The 17,558-nt window shown below is 38.5% G+C and overlaps 1 long non-coding RNA gene across 2 annotated transcripts; it reads left to right on the top strand.

The window, feature by feature from the left end:
• Window positions 1-3,882: 3,882 nt before the first annotated feature.
• LOC120781716 lies at window positions 3,883-5,539 on the top strand. 2 transcript variants are annotated; one of them, XR_005706140.1, is made up of 4 exons: window positions 3,883-4,056; window positions 4,123-4,231; window positions 4,753-4,911; window positions 4,976-5,539. It is a non-coding gene; the product is annotated as an uncharacterized LOC120781716 (long non-coding RNA). The 2 variants fall into 2 exon arrangements; XR_005706139.1 differs by having other exon boundaries at window positions 4,753-5,539.
• The last annotated feature ends 12,019 nt before the right edge of the window (window positions 5,540-17,558 follow it).

Below are 17,558 nucleotides of genomic sequence, written 5' to 3'. Positions count from 1 at the left end.
GTCGAGTAGAAAATCTTTTGGCTGTCTGTTGTGATTGCAGCTGCTTTTTTTGCTGCACAGAGTTGGGTGCGTATCTTGGCTGCAACAAGATAATGGTAGAGGCGATATTAGTACCTCGGAGCGTACTAATGTTTAAAACTCTCTGAGAGCAGGAGTGCAAGTCGAGTAGAAAATCTTTTTGGCTGTCTGTTGTGATTGCAGCTGCGTTTTTTGCTGCACAGAGTTGGGTGCATATCTTGGCTGCAACAAGATAATGGTAGAGGCGATATTAGTACCTCGGAGCGTACTCATGTTTAAAACACTGGAGACGTGTCTTCCGTCTATCACAACGTGATCGAACTGGTTGGTGGTTTTTCGATCCGGAGACAGCCTGGTGGCTTCTAATAATCTTCATGTTTCAAGTAGATGTTTATTTCCTCCCCTAAAAATTATTTCTGGATCCGCCCCTGATGTAGCTGCATTCCAATTATTGAATTCCAAATGATTAAACCTGTATCATAAATAATTTGTATTGCGATGAGTAAAAATTGGAGCTAAAAGCCACATTATACACTTGGATTGGCGTTACTAACTTTTACATGAAATCCAGCACCCCAGTTACAAGTACACCTTTTTTAAAATTCAAAATTGTATGCCAAAAATTATACAAACATTCTTATGTCACGGTTTAAAAATAGTAGCAAGTGAACTATAACCACACATATCCCATATAACACATATTTACCTCCCTACTAAAAATGGTTGAACCAGATACCAAATTTGACGGTTTCAGTTGACTTTAAAATTGGTTCAATATCAAAAATAAGATACTTTAACCAAATTAAGTTACGTACTTTTTATACTCTTGCTACAGAGTATTATAGTTTTGTTTAACTAACGTTTGAGGCTTGTTGACAGCCCCCCAAAAAGAAGTCTGGAGCGGTCAAATCATGCGATCTTGCTGGCCAGTGCAAATCGCCAAAACGGGAGATTAGGCGCCCGGGAAATGCATCCTTTAGCATATCGGTTGTGGCATGTGCTGTGTGTGCCGTTGCACCATCCCACCGTCCTGTTGAAGCCACATGTTTTCCAATCCCAATTCATCAAGAACTCGTTGATCATTGCTCTGTAGCGCTCACCACTCACAGTAACCGTTTGGCCCGCGACGTCTTCGAAGAAAAAATGTCCGATGACTCCTCCAGCGAAAACAGCACACCATACAATGACTTTGAGGGGGTATAATGAATATGGTGTAATGAATATTGTGGGTTACACGCGGATTTTCAGTGCCCCAGAAGCGTAAATTTTGCTTATTTACGTTCCGGCTAAGATGGAAATGGGCCTTATCACTCATGATTATTTTTGATGAAAAACCATCTTCCTCTTGGTGGTGATTGAGGATGGCTTGAGCGTATGTTAGACGCGATTGGCGGTCAGCAGCTAACAGCTGATGCACCGTATGGACTTTGTACGGAAACATCTTCAAATCTTGTACCAAAATTCGCTGTAAACACCGTCGACTGATACCCATTTGCGTGGCACGTCGTCTGGTCGATGCCGACGGCGCATCCATGACATCCTCGGCAACAGCTGCAATATTCTCTACAGAACGGCTACTCCGGGGTCTGCCACGCCTGGCAGCATCTCGTGTTGTGTCAGTCTCTTCGAGGCGAGCGCCTAAACGTTGCAGTGTTTCACCAGTAGGCGTCGGACGGCCAGGAAATCTGCGAAGAAATTCACGTTGTGCCAAAGTCACCGACCGATCATTGGTCAAATAAATAGTCACCAATAACCCGCGTTCTGGAGCAGTGTAGCATACCATTGTTTATTTACGTGTATTTCGTATGTGTTTACTACACAAATGTCAAAACAGAATTGACATTAGAGGTCAATTGCAAAATTTATAACATCTTCTGATAGTTGGATTACTTTTTGTATAAATGATCAAGGTGACGATAAAAGTTCAAATCCGGTTGTCTGACTGTCTGTCCGTCCGTGCAAGCTGTAACTTGAGTAAAGATTGATATATCTTGATGAAACTAACAAGTTTAATGTATAAATCTTCTAAACCATTAAAGCTACAGCAACCAAATTCGCCCAGTACGAAAATTACAAGAACTCCTACCAATAGTGTGAAAATGGATGAAATCGGAAGATAACCAGCTCACTCCTCATATAACGGTACTGCTCAAAACTACAAAAAGCGCAATAAATCAATAACTAAATCTCTCAGAGCTGTTACAATTTGTCGCCGGGATGTTATGTCTAGGCTTTTTAGGGGCTGTGGTAAAAATTAGCATGGCAATAGTGAAAAGAAGAAACAGCGCTGCAGCGTAAACGGAAGAAGAAAATTATTTTCTCTGGAGGTACATGTGTTAAATCAAATGTTCACACTAATCAACCAGCAACGCCCGAGGAGCTCGAAGAGAACATTCAGGGCACTGGATATAAGGCGTATTCCAAAGTAAACAGAGAAAATGGTTTTTTCGGCAAAATCAATTTATTTTATAGTAGTCTCCTTTTGCTTCAATACATCTTTTTTCACGCTCCAAAAGCATGTCGAACGAGTGTTTTAGCTTGTTGGCCGGTATGACCGCCAGTATGCCGGTGCAAGCCTTTTGAATGGCCTCTACGTCTGCATAACGCTTTCCTTTCATATGCAAATGCATTTTTCCGAAAAGGAAGAAGTCGCACGGTGCCATATCCGGTGAATACGAGGAGTGGTTAATGATTAAAATGTGATTTTTGGTCAAATAATCGGTCACAAGTGTCGATCGATGAGACGGCGCATTATCGTGCAACAAACGCCAACTTTTATTAACCGTGCACACATCTTTCGTAAGCTCAAATGTTCGGTCAAAATGCGATAAATCTATATTTTGGAGATGTTCAATTCCATTTCCATAAACTTCAGTCATGATTTTTGCTGATTCTATATTCGATGAAATTTCCGCAGATCACGGATTTTGATTGGCCCACATGTTGATCGTCATTTATGTCCTACACTACACTGCTACAGGATGGGCAATCATCGCCATAAACTTGTTTCATCAATTGAAACGTTCTCTGCCCAATATTGGTCTACATATTGATATATACATATATATATATGTATATATTGAACAAAGTTTTAATGTAAGATATTACAAAGAATTTGCTTGATTTGTACCGTTTCATTAATTAAAGAAATAGTATATTGTAAGCAAAGGAGTTTCTGAACAAATAATATAATTATATAACATACACACTTGTATATAAAACAACATTTTAGTGTTTCAATTCAATCGATTTAGACGATTAGCTCATGTGGTTTCTACTTAACTTCTGGCAGTTATCCATTTTTAATTATTTAAAATATAGATCTATTGCTTTCTGTTACGTCAATCGAGACTCTATTGGTATATTATATGGCAGGATACATAATATGAAGTCTTAGCGGGGAAAAATTAAAGTCAGAACTTCCTCAATTGCACACACGTACATATGTACATATATATAATTTAATCTTTTCAATATACTCACATAAGGGCAGCATCTTTATTAAACCGCTTAAATGGTGGTGAAAACACTTGCGCAGGTCTTCTGGAAGCTACAACACACAACGTGGAAAGCAATAACCATTTGCGGCAAAACATTTATAAATTAAAGTGCCTAGCAACGCATAACACAAGTAGGAGCCATCCCCTTGTTGTAAACTGTAAAGAGAATTCTGATTTATATTTAGTATAACTGACTGGAATGTAGAGAAAACGTTAACGCCCATTTCAAATTCCATTGCAAATATGTATATAGGAAAATATAATTGTTATTGTATTTTTAAGGATATATGAACAAAAAACGTTTGCCCTTCTTTATCATGATTGTATTTCTCTCAGACGGAATTTGTTGGTGATCTGTCAAATAAATATGTTATCATAGACATACTATCTGTCAGCGTCACACCTGTACTGCGCAGGCAACTTCTTTAATTTTAGTTTCATTTTTGAAAAATCGTGATAAAAATTAGTACTATAAAATAGTATTGTTTAACACTATTCAAACTTAAAGTTTATGAAATAAAATTGATGAGTAATAAATGTAATGGTTCAAAACTGGTTAAAATTTATATTGTCTTAAAACATTCAAATTTCATTTTATGATTAGAGTGAGTCTTTGTCCTGGTAAGCACATTTCATGGAGCAATGGATTATTTCGCGATGCTTTTAATGGATATAAAAACATTATCGTGGTGGAAAATTCAATGTTAATAGAGGTAACTCCTTATCACTATTTTTGAACAAAAGATACAAAAATTAAAAATTGCTGTACTATTTTTCATGTGCAGAAAAATATTTACTGAAGTAAATCAGAGCAGGTATATAGTATGTATACTTCCTAATACAAACTTGACACCATCAACTATTGGTTTTAGCCGAATTCACAACTCTTATTGTAACAAATTATCAACAGGACAAATTCATACTATATTTAGCGTACTTTTGTAGTGAAATGTATCGCATGAAATAATTTTTCTACTTAATTAAAATGTCCATATTTTCCTTCGACAACCAACGAAAATTAATTTTCCAAAGGATAACTTAACAAAATTTACGAAATATATCGTAAAAAATCCGCCTCATTGACAACCAAATATTTAACTTTTAGAGAAACAATAAATATAACTAATATACAAGTATATCAGCGATAAAAACGAAGTCAACAAATTTTAATATATAAAAGTTTTAGCCATAATTTTTTGATGGACAATTTTTTTTGTTAATTATGCATTTGCAGACTTACTATAGCAAACTGAACATTCGCTGTATAAACTGTTAGTTATGAATGAATGTGTGAAATAAGCGTTGTGATCAACTATATTGATTACGACTCTGTGGCTGTTTAGTTTCATTACCGGGTATCAAAATCGTGGAAGTAAATCATCTATATACATAAGTATACTCATGAATAGTTATTCACATTCCATTAAGTGAGAATAATTAAAATGTTTAAATTCCAGAAAATCGGGTGAAGACACATTTTATTTGTTTCCTTTAATTTCGCTAAGTCTTTTTACAAATCAATTATAATATAAACCCATAAATGAAATTGTCCTCACCAGAAGCAAGCAATTGATTTCCATAAATCTAATTCGGATACAAAGTTAATTAATTCAAATGTGACAAAGCAAATGGAAACTTGCAAGGACGAAGCAGAAGATGCGCATAAATTATGAAGAAAATTACTTACATTAGAAAGAGGATGAAATTCACTGGAATGGGGTCACTTGTGTACTGGTGAGTTATGATAGCAAGTTATGATAGCAAAGAAAAGCTGCTTAAGGTGAATTATTTTAACAAGGTAATAATATAAATGCTTACACATCGCGATGTGATATAAGTACGTATTTATGTGTATACAAAATATATATTATACTGGGGATGTACGGATGACTGTATAGTTGATTTATTGGATTGACCTATGAACGCTATTTTTATTACAGACATTAATTTATAAATGAACTTAAAGATATAGAAGTATGCATACAAATATTTTGGTATATAACATACTCATGTACATACATATATACACACGAATTGCGTAGCTTTTAAGACTTTTATAAAAAAATGTAAATATGTTTAAATGTCAGAATTCATATCATTTTAAGTGTTTATATGTACATATGTATATAAGTACACTGATTATTTGACAGTTTGTTTATTTTTGCACTATACTTCGTTAAATAAATTGTACAATCGAATTAATAAAGTGTTAGTGGATGCAAAATGTAAGTGTAAAATTTATTTTAAACCGAAAATTATGTACTTCAAATAGTGGTAATTTTCAACTTTAAGTGGGGAGTAAGGTTTTAAAGGCAAAAAAAGGAATATTTGTGTTTTTTTGCGGCGGAATGAGTAATATAACTTCATTAAATTTAATGACATATTGTACAACTTTTGAAGTATATTAGAAAACAATTTCAATGAAAGATATTATTGAATAAGCCTGTGACGGTGTATCTCCAGAAGCGCCTTGAAAAAAAGTGGAACATTATAAGTCGTTATCGGATCATCTGAAACAAAAAAATTTACATGCGTTTTAAAGGTCTTGTATTTCTCTATAAATTCTATCAGATTCTTTCCCTTTTCAGTATGCAAACAAAGCACCATTGAATGTATTGTGATAAAACTTTACGTGAACAGTGTCTCTGATGTTTGGCACCATATGACCAAAAGTAATCTAAATCTAAAGCTTTTGAAGCCCCCAGAAAACGAATATGTGAATCAAAGTTCCAAACTCGAAGTTTTTATCGAAAATATGGATCAACAAGTGAGATCCAGTAAGTGAGATTCGCAAAGATTCTAGATCTGGTATGTAGGTAGTATGTAGGTCAGTACTTCTCCTAGCTCCCATATATCTAATTGAAGGGGTTTCGAACTTCTAGAGTATAAAATCTTCGGTTACACCCGAACTTAGCCCTTCTTCACTTGTTCTAATAACGGTTCATCTTTGTGCCTAAAATTGATAAAATTAGGTAAAAACTTGCCCTAGACCCCATATAACTAACAAACCTTTGACTCTTGCATGTTGCAAGAGTATAAACTGGTAAGTTACAACCGTGCTTAGTACTTCCTTACTTGTTTAATACAGGGTTGTGCAAAAGTCAGAAGATGATCAGAAGATGCTATAAATTTTGCAATTGACCTCTAATGTCAGTTGTGTTTTGACATTTGTGTAGTAAACACATGCAAAATACACGTAAATAAACAATGGTACGCTACACTGCGTGCCACAACCAATATGCTGAAGGATGCATTTCCCGGGCGGTTAATCTCCCGTTTGGGCGATTTGCACTGGCCAGCAAGACCAAATAAAAATAATCCACAAGCAGAATCAAAGTTTTTCATTTTCCAAAAAACATCGGAAGGTTATTTTTGCGCCACCTGATATAAACTTTGTCAACATTCGAAATTATTTCCTCGGCTTTGGTTCTTCCGAGGTGCAAGAATTTAAAATGTTTAGTTAGATAAGCACTTGGCCTTTACCTGTTTAATATTAGGTTGTCAAGTATCTCCATTCCGCCTTTTTGTCTTTTGAATTTCGCGGCTATGTATAAAGCGCTACAGAGCTCGTACCTGGCCGTACTGTACATCTTTGAAAGGTCTTGGCATAACCTACAAAACGACGCTATGCATGATTAGTTTCGATATTGTGTTCAACAGTTATAGACGTGTAAACATGAAGTTCACTAACGCCGAAATTCCCACTATTTTAAAGTTTTCCTTCGTTAAAGGCAAATTCGCTAGATAAACGTCATTAAAGGTGTTTTGGGGGATGGTATTCTATCACTTCGAACTGCGGAGGAATGGTTTCGACGATTCAGAGCGGGTGAAAACGACACCATGGATAAGCCAGCCGGCGGAAGACCTGTGACGACGAATACCGATCAAATCATGGAAAACATCGAGTTAGAGCGACATGTGACATCTCGTGACAACGCCCAGAAGATGGGAGTTAGTCACCAAAAAATTGTAAGCCATCTGCAGAGGGCTGGATACACAAAAAGCTTGATGTTTGGGTGCCGCATGATTTGACGCAAAAAACCTTCTGGACCGAATCAACGCCTGCGATGTGCTGCTGAAACGGAACGAACTCGACCCATTTATGAAGCAAATGGTGACTGGCGACAAAAAATGGAACACATACGACAATATCAAGCGAAAACGGTCGTGGTCGAAGGTCGGTGAATCGTCCCAAACAGTGGCCAAGCCGGGATTGATGACAAGGAAGGTTTTGCTGTGTGTTTGGGGGGATTGGAAAGGAATCATCCACCATGAGCTGCTCCCATATGGCCATACGCTTAATTCTACCATCTACTGCGAACAACTGGACCTCTTAAAGCAGCCGATCTACCAGAAACGTCCAGAAGGGTGTAGTGTTCCACCAGGTCAGAAGCTACGGGAGCGCCAAGTGATTACCACCTGTTCCTGTCCATGGCGAACGCCCTTGTTGGTGTAAAGTTGAACTCAAAAGAGGCTTGTGAAAAGTGGCTGTCCGAGCTCATCGCAAATAAGAGAAGGGGCATCCACGAGGGGGGTATTATTAAGTTGCCGTCTAGATGGAAACAAATTATCGAACGAAACGGCGCATATTTGAAGTAAATCCGCTCACTGTAACACCTTTTCATAAAGCATTCGACAACCTTATACGTAGGTTGCTATATATATTTCTGGCCTAATAATGTAAATAGGCATATTTATCAACGAAAATGGTTTTTTTTTTTAAATTTTTATTTTTATTTTTTTTTGTCGATTGCTGTTTTGTTTCGGGCTGATACGCATAGATCCATGATTCGTCACTTGTGACGATCTTATAAACGTCTTTTGAAGCACTGCGATCGTATTTTTTCAGCATTTCTTTACACCAATCCACACGAGCCTTTTTTTGAGCGATTGTCAAATTGTGCGGGATCCAACGAGAAAAAACCTTTTTGCTTTTTGTGCAAACGGTGGGAGAAATGCATAGGCATGCCTCTATCTGAAGCTATGTTACATGACGGTCTTGCATTATCAGTTCACGTACGGCTTCGATGTTTTCTGGCACAACGGCTGTTTTTGGACGACCTTCACGGAATTCGTCTTTGAGCGAGCGTCGGTCACGATTGAATTCGTTGTACCAGTTTTTCACACTGCTATAAATAGGATGGTGCTTCATAGCCATTCAAAGATTTTAGTTCAAAGATGCACTCTTGTCGTGATAATCCACGGCGAAAGTTGTGAAAAATGATCGCACGAAAATGTTCACGAGTTAATTCCATTTTTTGGCCGAGATGAATTTTTTAATTCCCTGTAAATAAAACAATTCACGATTAAATGACAAAACGTTCTGAGTGATGTTATGCTAAAAAATGTTAAACTTTCCAATGGAAATGTCAGATTGCACCTGGCAACAACACTAAGTGGTAGGCCCCTAGGCCAGAATATATATAGCAGCCCTCGTATAACATTTTTAAAAGCCTGACGGTATTTCCCCGCTTCTACAAATTGTGAAAGCATAAAATGTTCGGTTACACCCAAATTCAGCTCTTCCTTACTTGTTGTATATGATTTCCCGCAAGTGTAAATGTATGACGCACACTGCGATACATACGAACCATCCCTTGAAATGCTTACAGGTTGTTTCATTTTTTTTCTAATGTTTTTTTTACTGAAATGTTCCCTGCGGTATTTGTAACAAATGCATACAAAACATTACTTTGTATTTCCCAAATGCTTATAGTGACTCTTTGTTGATGTGATCCTGTCACCTAACTTGACACAGAAGTTTGTCGACAAATTGAAGCAATCAACGTAGGTGTTAACATAATGAGAACATAAATGGTACGTACATACATATTTATGTCAAACTATTATCATTGCATTTTTATACTCTTGAAACATTTTGCTACAGAGTATAAGAGTTTTATTCACCTGGGGTTAGAGATGTAGATATGTATACTAGGGGATCCGGCCACGCGTTGCTATGATATATATTTTATTTACGAATAAAGGCGAAAACGTTTTTATCGGTATAAGAATCCAAGGGATTGTACTTGAGATTTAATATTGAATCTGTTCATACAAATAAATTTCATTGAAAAAATAGCGAATTTAAGGCTGCTTTCCCAATGTCTCCAGTTAATAAAGATATCCGCTAATAGATTGTACTTAATAAACATCAACAATGTAATGTGCATGATTAATTGAGATGTCCGCTTAATAGGGCGTCCATTTAATAGAGCTTTCACTATATTCTTAAATTGTTTTTACTATCTCTCTTCTAAATTGGTTCGAACTGGACACAGTGTGCTAAATTTTACTAAAATCGGTTCAGTAGTTTAGGAGTCTATCGCGGACAAACGTGACACAAACTTTTTATACTCTCGCAACAAAGTTGCTAAGGAGAGTATTATAGTTTTGTTCACATAACGGTTGTTTGTAAGTCCTAAAACTAAAAGAGTCCGATACAGGGTTATATATACCAAATTGATCAGGGTGACGAGTAGAGTTGAAATCCAGATGTCTGTCTGTCCGTCTGCCGTCCGTCCGTCCGTCCGTGCGTCCGTGCAAGCTGTAACTTGAGTAAAAATTGAGATATCACGATGAAACTTGGTACACGTATTTCTTGGCTCCATAAGAAGGTTAAGTTCGAAGATGGGAAAAATCGGCCCACTCCCACGCCCACAAAATGGCGGAAACCGAAAACCTATAAAGTGTCATAACTAAGCCATAAATAAAGATATTAAAGTGAAATTTGACACACAGGATCGCATTAGGGAGGGGCATATTTTGACGAAATTTTTTTGGAAAAGTGGGCGTGGCACCGCTCCCTACTAAGTTTTTTGTACATATCTCGGAAACTACTATAGCTATGTCAACCAAACTCTACAGAGTCCTTTCCTTCAGGCATTTCCGTACACAGTTCAAAAATGGAAGAAATCGGATAATAACCCCGCCCACCTCCCATACAAAGGTTATGTTGAAAATCACTAAAAGTGCATTAACCGACTAACAAAAAACGTCAGAAACACTAAATTTTACGGAAGAAATTGCAGAAGGAAGCTGCACCCAGTCTTTTTTTAAAATTGAAAATGGGCGTGCCGTCGCCCACTTATGGACCAAAAACCATATCTCAGGAACTACTGTACCGATTTCAATGAAATTCGGTATATAATATTTTCTTAACACGCTGATGACATATACGAAATATGGGTGAAATCGGTTCACAACCACGCCTTCTTCCAATATAAAGCTATTTTGAATTCCATCTGATGCCTTCTCTGTATAATACGAGTATATACATTAGGAACCAATGATGATAGCGGAATAAAACTTTACACAAATAAGGTAGGTATTTGAAAAATATGTATGTAAATGCCGGATAATGAAATCTCGATTATCACTTTATCATGCGAGAGTATAAAATGTTCGGTGGCACCCGAACTTAGCCCTTCCTTACTTGTTATTATATTACATTGTTATAAACTCTTCACGGAGAACAGTAGGAGCACATCAGTCATTAAGACCACCATGCTTTTTTAAACGGAAACTTTAAAGCTGGTACAAGAATCTAGAGGATTGAAATTTGAAAGGAAATGACTTTTAATACGACTGAACAAAATTTTTGATATTTGGCAAGAGTTAATACAAATGAACTAATTTTAAAATTATTATTTTTTATTTAAATTTCAAACAAAAAGTTTTAAATCTTTAAGAATAATATTCAATATTTTGAATTATTAATACTTATAATTTCAATTTAATTTAGCACTAATTGGAACATAATATTTTTAGTTAATCCGTATTTAGCTAACACAAATAGATTCAAAGGTTTACGTACACGTGAACATGTAACATATAGCTATGTAGTATAAGAAAAACATTTTCCTATCCTAAGCCGCCGATTTACTTATCGTCATTCCAAAAGCTGAACGAACTGGAAATTGTAGCCTCCTGAAGGGTATCGTAGAATCCGATGGTATCATTGGAATACGTGGCAACAGGACCACTTCACTTTTTAACTTTCCAGTTAATATCGTTGCTTCAAGAATACGTACCATTGCATAATCGAGGTAAATTCAAATTACGCAGGAGAATAACATTCTTTAATAGAAGATTATGTGGTTGCATTCCGGGATATCTAGTGAATTTAAAAAATCAATTGGAAAATTTACACTTTCATTTTCATTAAGAACAGTATCGATTGATTTAAAAAACATCAGATGATATTTGGTTGCCAAAATAGTTCGCTTACTGCCAATTATGATTCAAGTAATTACTCTCTACTTCGGAAAAATACTCTGAATGAAATTATTTGGAAAATATTTGTGCGGATGGTTAATTTTGCAATTGTACGCGCATGTTTATGGTTAATCGAAGTGTTTCAACAACAATATCCATTTCAGCGGCATGTCCTCTTCAGCAAAGGGTATTATAATATTTTACATTACATCCACGTATGTGTATCGGTCCATTACGTCAGTAATCTTGTGAATTGGGCCTACACCTCTGTAAGAAAAGCAGCCCCAAATCATGATACTCGAACCGCTATGCTTCAAAGTTTTTGTGCTGAATCTGGGGTCGTACTCTGTATTAGTAGAGCGTCTTATATACTGACGGGACCCTTTACCGCCGTATAGAACAACTTTCAACACATCGGTTCACAAGATGTTGCGCCATTTCTCAATCGACCAATTCAGGTGTCCTTTGACGAATTGTAGACGATGTGCTATATGATTTTTTTTTTAATAACTGTCGAGGACTGCGGACATATAAATTATGTTCACCTAGAAGTCTTCTCGCTGTATGAACACCGCAGGGCAGGTTCAGATCGTTCCGAGTCTCCACATCTTACAACTTTCTCAGAAAGAATCCGCCTTGCGCCCCTTTTTTCGTCTTTTGTTATAAATAAATGCATTGGGACTCATTGTGGCTGAACACCCTACAAGTTTTTCCACTCCCTTGTAGATTAAAAAGTGCACAGTCATACATATTTGTTTTTATTTTTACATTGAATAATAAATAAAAGGACAGGAAACTTACTTTTTGTTTGATAAAATTAAATATTTTTTAGTAAAAATAATCTGTATGCAATCAGCTCACCGTTCCTACTATTCTATTGCTCGCTCATAAAAACAGATATACCAATATAATTGGCTCTAAAAAAGTAACAGTAAGTGTTTTACACTTATTGTTGTGTATAACAGGACCGTTACACTTCAGAGAATGTAACTAGAATAATGATTGACGGCAATACCATTTCAATGCTCGCAACTGTATAAATCATCAGCATGACGAATTGAATTTCGAGTGGCTTGTCCGTCCGTCCGTCTATGCAAGCGATAACTTAAGAAAAATATATCGGAATGAAACTTGTTACTTTAGCAAAAAGGTGAGGACGAGTTCGTAGATTACTTTATCGGACCACTGCCACGTCCACAAAACGCCATTAATCGTAAACTTTTAAAATGCCATAACTATGCACTAAATTAACAAATGAATTTCGTAGGGAAGATTGAAGTAGCAAGGTAGGTAGGCAGGTAGGAGTGCAGCCCTATCGGGCTCAATTAGCACTTGATGTGCCATTTTGATACACTATTCGTAGAACCTTTTGTATCTGCTATTACGTTTCACTTTCTCTCTCAAACCATTTTGAGGTTTCGATGAAACTACTTATGTCCGATATGCTTTTGGTGGAAATCCATTCAAGGTTTGGTGCTTGGTGGAATCCGAGTGTTTTGTGGCGGATCTGTGCTAGAGCTGGGCATTCGCAGAGAAAGTGGAAGATTGTTTCCTTGTTCCCTGTTACTCCGCAGCCACGGCAGATGTCGCTGTAGGGCATACCCATTTTGGACGCATGTTCCCCAAATGGCCAGTGCCCTGTTGTAGTAGCTGTTATTCTGTAAATACTTTTTCTTGACCTATTTAATAAGTAATTGGTTCTTTTACTGTCATATATTGGCCATAATTGTTTAGTTATGACGCATTTTTTAATGTTTTTCCACCTGTTGTTTGCAATTTGTTGGAATTGCCTATTGATCTCTCCTTTTATCGATCCTAGCGGGCTTGGTATTAGCTCCGCTTCGGATTCATTGAGGAAAGCTCCTGCCTTTGCCAACTCGTCTGCTTTTTCGTTACCGAAAATGTTCCTGTGGCCGGGAACCCAGATCAAGTTTAGTTGGAGCTTGTCTTTTATTGAGCCTCTTCTCCATTCTCGTCTAGATGGTATCCTCACCTGGAAATGTCTATTGAAATCCAGCTTTGGGAGAATGTAGTCTGATTTGTTAGCGGTGAGCTTGTTTAGAATTACACTGTGCTCCTAGTTCTGCTGATTCCAACCTCCCAATTCTTTTATTCTTATCGCCGCAATAGCTGCTGTTTTGTGAATAAAAATTTCCATTGGTAGTTGATGCAGGATCACATTGAGCGCATCAGTCGGACATGACCTGATTTCACCTGTAACACCCGCACATGCTTTCTTTGTATTCCATTTAATTTTCTAATGTTGTATTGTTTGTTTAGCGCTGGCCACCACACCAGAGCTCTATATGTAAGAATAGGTCTTATGACAGCCGTATACATCCACATGATTATACTTGGTTTAAGGCCCCAATTCTTGTTGACGATTTTCTTGACAGTTTGGTGTCAATCTCCACACCCAAGTATTTAGCTGTGGGGATAGAGTGAGTGTTATACCGTTTAGTGCCGGAAGTTGGAACTGAGGTATTTTGGTTCTGCTTGTGAATAGCATCAGTTCTGTTATGTTCGGGTTAACTCCTAGACCATTGTTCTTAGCCCATAAGTTTAACCAACGAAGTGCTCTTTCCATTATCTCGCTGACTGTTGAAGGAAACATACCTGAAACCAACAACACTATATCGTCTGCATACGCTACTGCTTTCACTCATCCACCGTTTAGTTGGAGTAGTATTTCGTTCAGCGCTGCAACCCATAGAAGCGGAGAGGGCCCCCTCCCTTGAGGCGTCCCTCTACTCACATAGCTTGTTTGTGTTGCAGCGCCGTTTGAAGCTATAATCTTCCTATTCTCAAGCATCGATAGTATCCATCTGCACACAGTGTCGTCTATGCCACCATGTGCCAGAGAATTAATTATCGCATTTACTTCTATATTGTTGAAGGCGCCCTCTATGTCTAGAAATGCAGCCATGGTGTATTGTTTGTGGTGTAGTTATTTTTCGATTACACTTATCACCTCGTGAAGGGCGGTTTCGGTTGATCGGCCCTTCATGTACGCATGTTGGGACCTCGATAACTTCTCCGCCATTAGTGTTCTTACGTGTAGATCTATTAGCCTTTCTAGTACCTTCAGCATAAAGGAGGTAAGGCTTATAGGTCTAAAATCCTTGGCATTCACGTGTGTTCTTCTGCCTGGTTTTGGAAGGAACACAACTTTACTCCTTTTCCAACTTCTTGGGATGTAAGATAGTTGAATGCTAGCCTTGTATATATTTTCAAGCCTTAGAATCATTGGTTCTATCAGTTTTTGCAGCATTATGGGCATAATCCCGTCAGGACCTGCCGCTTTAAATGGTGCAAAACTATTTATGGCATATTTGATTTTTCTTTTGTCTACTATTTGGCTTCGATAGTCAGCTGCGTTCAGCGGTGGTTCTGGTTGAACCCTCGTTGAAGGTGTTTGCTGACTCCCGGGGAAGTGCGTTGTGATTAGTACCTCCAGAGACTCTTTTGCCGAGGAGGTCCAATCACTTCCCTCAGCCCTAATGTAGGCAGTATTAATATGATCTTTGGATAGCATTTCACTCAGCCTAGCGGCTTCTCTGCAACTTTCTATCGATGTGCAGAAAGATTGCCATGAGTCCTTTTTAGCTTTCGTGACTGCTTTTTTGTATTCTTTCATGGCTGCCAGATTTTGGTTCTAAAGCTCTCATTGAAAGTTTTCCTTAGTTGTGTTCTCAAACTCTTGAGTTCCCTGTTCCACCAAGGAAGAGACTTTATCTTTATCTTTTTCAAAACTGTTAGCGGAGTAGATTTATTAAAAGTTGTGGTTAAGATTTTTTCCAACTTCTCTACTTCTGAATCTAATTCCTCAGGATTTCTGATACTCTTGTTGCCTCCCTTTTCAAGGCATTTTTTTGCTATACTGGTAAATTTTCTCCATGCCGTTCTTCCAGGATTCCGGTATGTGAGTGGCGCACTGTACTTCTCGCGGATGCTGAAAAGTATCCAAGAGTGATCCGACATGGAAGGCTCATCGGATACCCTCCAGTTATCCACAACGAGACTGTCTGTGTCTGTTGATAGCGTGAGGTCAAGCACTTCCTCCCACCCCGGAAACCTATCCGAGCTTGGAAAAATAAATCTTGGCTTATCGCCCTTGTTGCAAATACTTAGATTACTATTCAAAATATACTTCAAGAGTGACTCACCTCTTGTGTTTATATTGGAGCTACCCCATACGGTGTGCCTTGCGTTTGCATCACACCCTATTAGGACATCATCCTTCCTGTTCTCCTCTACTAGGCTGGCGAGCAGGGCCGGTGGTAAGTCTTCGTCATGGGCCAAGTAGGCCGAGACCAAGAAGAAGGGCTTTTCCTTTTGTTCCACCTTTACCACTGTGATATCTGCTGTGCTGTAATTAGGACAAAGAAATGCATTTATACTTTTATTAATAAGAATGCATGCCCTAGGTTTACCTCCGTTCCGTGTGTAAAACAGGTTATAGTTGCTCCTGTTTAGCCCTTTAATGGTATCATCATTGACCCAGGGCTCCTGTACTAGGCTGATGTCGATGCCCCTCCCGTTCACGAGGATTGTCAGATTCGCTCTTCGAGTGCTGCAGGTTTATCTGTACGCATCTTATGTTATTGGGCATCTCGGGTTTCTTCAATGTCCACATTCCTTAGCAACTGGCTGGCGTCGTCGACCTCTTCCGTGTCGTCTTCGTCAGCCGCTTTGTCGCCTTGGAAAACTTTTAGTCTGGCCTTGCGGATTCCGAAGCTGATTTTGTAGTCAGTCTTCTTCAGAGCCTCAATGGACTCATCACAAATGGCCACTAGTATTGGCTTGCTCGCTTTATTAGGTTTTTCCTCCTTGATTAGCTGCCACTCATCTATACCTGGTATAGATTTGTTCTGCAGCTTAATGCAGCTCAGGAGTTTTTCGCCTTTCTCCTCTAGAGGGGGTAACCAAATGCGAGCACGAGGTCTCTTTGGTATGTCCCTGGCGGGTATAAGCCTCAAAAGGCGTTGCTAATTTTAGCAACACTACCCGTCAGGAAATCTAGCGAGGCCTGGTCCGCGCACTTGATGACCCTGTAACCCCTGAGGGTCTCAGAGAAGTCAAACTCCGGGTGAGGACCCGCAGGATTGTCGAGTACATAGCTCATCCCATACTCGACAATCTGACGTCGATCTCCACCCATCTCTCCTGTATTGTGCTCGGAGAGGAGGAATTTCCATCTATAATGGCCACCTGCAAGCTATCCCTGGCTACATCGCAGAAATGCCTTGCCGTTGTTGTGCTGCTGTGTTCACCTTCACTCCGCCTCGGTTTTTTGGGCTGAGTTCCGGGTACCTCTGTGATGGAGCGATTTCTCTTCTGAGAAGTGCTCTCTCGTTTGCTCTCTACTTGAGGTTGTGATTGCTTCCTTTTCAGGTAGCCTTCATATTCCTCTACGATGGATTTGAGGCGCTTTGTTTCAGCCTCATCAACTGGGGTACCGGCTGCCTGGTCTTTGGCTATCTTCCCTAGTATGAAGACTGCCCTCTGGTACCGGTTTTTCCTCAGCTGATTTTGGGATTTCTTGCGCTTCTTTTTGTTCTCTCCTTTAGCCGCCAGTGCACTTTGGTTGGTGCTCATGGCAGCCTTGGAGGTGGACGCTTCCTCCCTTACATCTGTGGTTTTCACTGCTGTATCTACCGGTATACTTTGGTTGGTATGTCCGGTAGTACTCTTACTCGTCTCCTGGCTGGAGGCAAGTAGTTCGTCTTCATCGGATTCCGAAATAGGATTCCGATAGCTCATGTCCCTAGTCGTTGCTGTTGTCGTCAATTTTGTTGTCGTCAATTTTGTTGTTGTAGTTGT

The sequence above is a fragment of the Bactrocera tryoni genome, unplaced genomic scaffold, assembly GCF_016617805.1.
Source record: "Bactrocera tryoni isolate S06 unplaced genomic scaffold, CSIRO_BtryS06_freeze2 scaffold_7, whole genome shotgun sequence".
NCBI classification, from domain to species: domain Eukaryota; kingdom Metazoa; phylum Arthropoda; class Insecta; order Diptera; family Tephritidae; genus Bactrocera; species Bactrocera tryoni.
This window is presented reverse-complemented; position numbering and strand designations above follow the sequence as displayed.